Source organism: Orycteropus afer, unplaced genomic scaffold, assembly GCF_000298275.1.
Source record: "Orycteropus afer afer isolate SDZICR_OR568_19922 unplaced genomic scaffold, OryAfe1.0 scaffold00296, whole genome shotgun sequence".
NCBI classification, from domain to species: domain Eukaryota; kingdom Metazoa; phylum Chordata; class Mammalia; order Tubulidentata; family Orycteropodidae; genus Orycteropus; species Orycteropus afer.
The window spans coordinates 1,604,442-1,608,317 of NW_006921883.1; the positions used below are offsets into that span (position 1 = coordinate 1,604,442).

Here is a 3,876-nt window from a genome sequence, read left to right on the forward strand (position 1 = left end):
GCTTCTCTTTATACACAGGAAGCAAACCACATAACCAAAGGCAGCTACTCAGCTGCTTGTGGTAGATCCCACCATGGAGTTGATTGCCAGTCTCATCATGAGGAATAACTACCACCAGCTGCCCAGCCACTCAACCAGGCCCAGCCAAGTTGACACACAAACATAACTACCACAGCAAGTTTGTTCCAAAGGTAGGATCTTAGACCCCACCTCCTGTGATTCTTACTTAGGCCAAGATGTGGCCCAGCCATCTACATTTTAGGAAGCACTCTATACATTCTGATGTAAAGGGCCCAGACTTTGAGGGACATCACCATTTCTTCATTTTGTACCATCTTTGTTTTATTTCTAAACTCACTCATTCTCTGAGAGAGACTAGCAGGAAGACAGTACTGGTGAGGGCAGTGGGAACTATTTCATGTCAGAAATGACACATCTAATATTTTGGACAACTCACTTGGCCTCTGTAAACTTCAGTGTCCCCAGTTATAAAAGGGGAATATTGGATTGGAGTTCAGCAGTGATGCTTTTAGCTTCGAAAGTCTATGATCTGGATTTCTTATAATGCAAATAGACAATCCTCCAAGAGTTTGACTTGAAAACATTAATTTGCCCATGTGGGTCTGACTTTGACAGCCTTCCTAGCCTGGCCCGTGTATTGGCAGCTCAGGAGCGTCCAGACTGTTTAATGGTCGATTTTGTATTTGACAAAGCCAAGCAAACAAGAAAAAGAAACAGCTATGAAATATCAGGGATTTATAGCAAAAACGCAATGGTATTCTCTCCATCATGTGTGCCAGATCCCAATTCTTAAAACCACTGCGTGGTTACAAAGCACTAATTCACTCCAACCAAAATTTTACCTAAAATAATTTAATAGTACTAATAAGTGGAGGTGAAACTGGTCATTAAGTTGATAGAGAATATTTAATAAACCATGTAATTATTATATATATATATATTTATGCATATTTGTTTTCCAATGTGAATTACAACCTGCTCCTCCTTTTCACTCGGCCTCATCCTCCTTCAGTAAACACTAAACTGAGCTCATACACAAAGCAAGCTTTAGGGCCTTGGCAAGCCTTGGCTTTGGTAATCTGTCTTGATGGCATGGTCTTCATGGAGTAGCTAGATCACTATAAACTGAAAAATGAACGACTTGTCTCTGCACCATGTATCACACTACAACAGATTTTCTCAACCTTGGCTCTGTTGCATTCTGGACTTGGATAATTCTTTATGGAGGAAAAGGGACTGTTGTGCTCTGTAGAATGATGAGAAGCCCCTACTTATCTCAGTTGTGCTGATCAAAAATGTCTCCAGACATTGCCCAATTCCCATGCCTGGTTCAGGACCACTACACTAGGAGAAAGTGGCCTAAGTGGGTGGTTTCTGTTATCAGACACAAATTTGAGGTGGAGGCTATAGTGAGGAGTATTTCTTTAGCACTTTTAAGCAAAGGTGAATATTCATCCAAGAAATTTAAAAAAAAAATTGTTTAAAATAACAGTTATGTATTTCTGTTCAAGTATGAAAGGAGCTCTGGTGGCTCTGTGGTGAAGCATTAGGCAACTAGCTAAGCCAAAAGGTCAGCAGTCAGAACCCACCAGCTCCTCCACAGGGGAAAGGTGGGCATTCTGCTTCTGTAAACATTTACAGCCTTGCAATCCCTAGGGGGCTATTCTACTCTGTCCTATAGGGTCATTATAAGTTGGAATTGACTCAGTGGCAGTGGGTTTGGGTTTTTGTTGTTGTTGTTGTTTATTCAGGTATAACTTTGCTTTAGGAGTAGGTAGAGTATGGAGATTAAAAGATGCCATGTTAAAATTTCCATTTCATAAATGGTATATACACAAGGCCTATACAACATGATCAAAACATTGAGTTGCTTCATGCACGGCTGCCGCAAAAGCTTTGTGACATAGTAACAATGACGAAAGTACATGAAGATGTTAAATTGTGCACGACTCACTTGGTAAAAAAAGTTCATAACAAAATGAGAACTTTTAATTGGACAGAAATCATTTCTAGCTGGCAGTGTTGTGTTCACAAAAAAAGTATGTTATCTATTAACTGTGAAGCATACTGATAACAAAAACCATTTTGTCATAATCCCACAAGTGACTGTATTAAAACTTACTATGAGTTACAAGTTTATACTATATTTATCCATTCGGTTATACAATTGTTTTGTTGTTAGTTGCCCTCAAGTCATTCCAACTGTTGGCGACCCCATGTGTACAGAGTGGAACTGCTGTATAGGGTTGTCAAGGCTGTGACCTCTTGGGAGAAGATCAGTAGGCCTGTTTCCTGGAGCACTTCTGAGGGAGTTCGAGCTGCCACTTTCAGCTAATAGTTGGGTCCTTAATTGTTTGTGCCACCGAGGGGCTCCTGATATGCAGCTATAATCCAATATATGAAAATCTTTTCTGTTAATGCATCATTAACAGAAGGCAGGATTCCTTCAATTGAGCGCCCTGGTCCATTTTGAATATTTCAATTTGCACACTCAAAATAATTGTACACAAAACTTTTTTAGAACTATGCTTTTTGTGTTTTTTAAGGTATATCCTTTAAATAAATTTGAAAGGCTAATTTAAACTTTAGAAAAAGATATGGGGTAACTCTGAAATAAAGAAAATGCTAACAAATTTTTTAAACTGTAAAGAACAAAAATGTAGTCAATATGTAAATATAAAAAGATAATTTCATGTGTACTGATTTATTTTGACAGATAAAGTCAAAACATAAATGTATATATTGCACAACTAAGTTGGAATTGTATATACTTTTAAAGAAGAAATTGTCTTCATTGTTTTCCTTCATACATAACGCATAAATCATTGTTAAGATCTAAATTGGGTGAACTGATTTTTGCCTTTTTGTTCCACCAAAACTGTAAAAACGAACGTATGCACATTGTACATCAAGTTGTACAATTCATTTGACTTCTGAGAAGCAAAAATCAAATTGGAGTAATAATCAACATAAATTAAACTCATAATAAAGTAGGAGGCAGAAAAGTATACTTCAATGATAAATTATTTAATTATAAGCCACTGTTTTCATACCACATTACTGAATATCTTAAAATTGTTTTAAAAATAAAATGATTTAGTTTGGATTTGATTTTTTACAACATATGTGTGTGTGTGCATGTGTGTGTGTGTTTATATGTATGTATGTATATAAATGTTTTGCTATCAAATAGATTCTGATTCATCCCAATTCTATGTATATGTACATACATATACACAAATGAAGGAGCTTTGGTAGCATAGTGCCTAAGGCACTTGACTGCTAAACCAGAAGGCTGGTGGTTCAAACCCACCAGCCACCCCTCGGGAGGAAGGTTGGGCAATCTACTTCCGTAGTGATACTGTCTCGGAAACCCAAGAAGGGGTTGCTGTGAGTCGAGTCCGACTCAATGGCGCATAACAACAACATATACACATAATATATTTATCTTATGTCAGCAGCATATATACTAAAATTGGAATGATACAGAGAAGATTAGCATGGCCCCTGCACAAGGATGACACACAAATTCGTGAAGCGTTCCGTATTTTTGGAGCTCTGGTAGCATAGTGCCTAAGGCACTTGACTGCTAACTAGAAGGCTGGTGGTTCAAACCCACCAGCCACTCCTCGGAAGGAAGATGGGGCAATCTACTTCCGTAGTGATACTGCCTCGAAAACCCAAGGAGGGGTCGCTATGAGTCGGGTCCGACTCAATGGCAAATAACAACAACTTACTTTACATTCAAGTACCAAGTCTGAGGATATAACCAGCCATAGGTTATCTAGTCTCTTGAAGGATGTTTTGTTGGAGCCTAAAACTTTAAAGTTTAGGGACTTGATGTAAAGCCTTGCT

The 3,876-nt window shown here is 38.2% G+C and overlaps 1 non-coding gene across 1 annotated transcript; it reads left to right on the forward strand.

Moving 5' to 3' along the window:
- The first annotated feature begins 3,467 nt into the window (after positions 1-3,467).
- LOC122151090 lies at positions 3,468-3,573 on the forward strand. Its single transcript, XR_006163967.1, has one exon. It is a non-coding gene; the product is annotated as a U6 spliceosomal RNA (small nuclear RNA).
- The last annotated feature ends 303 nt before the right edge of the window (positions 3,574-3,876 follow it).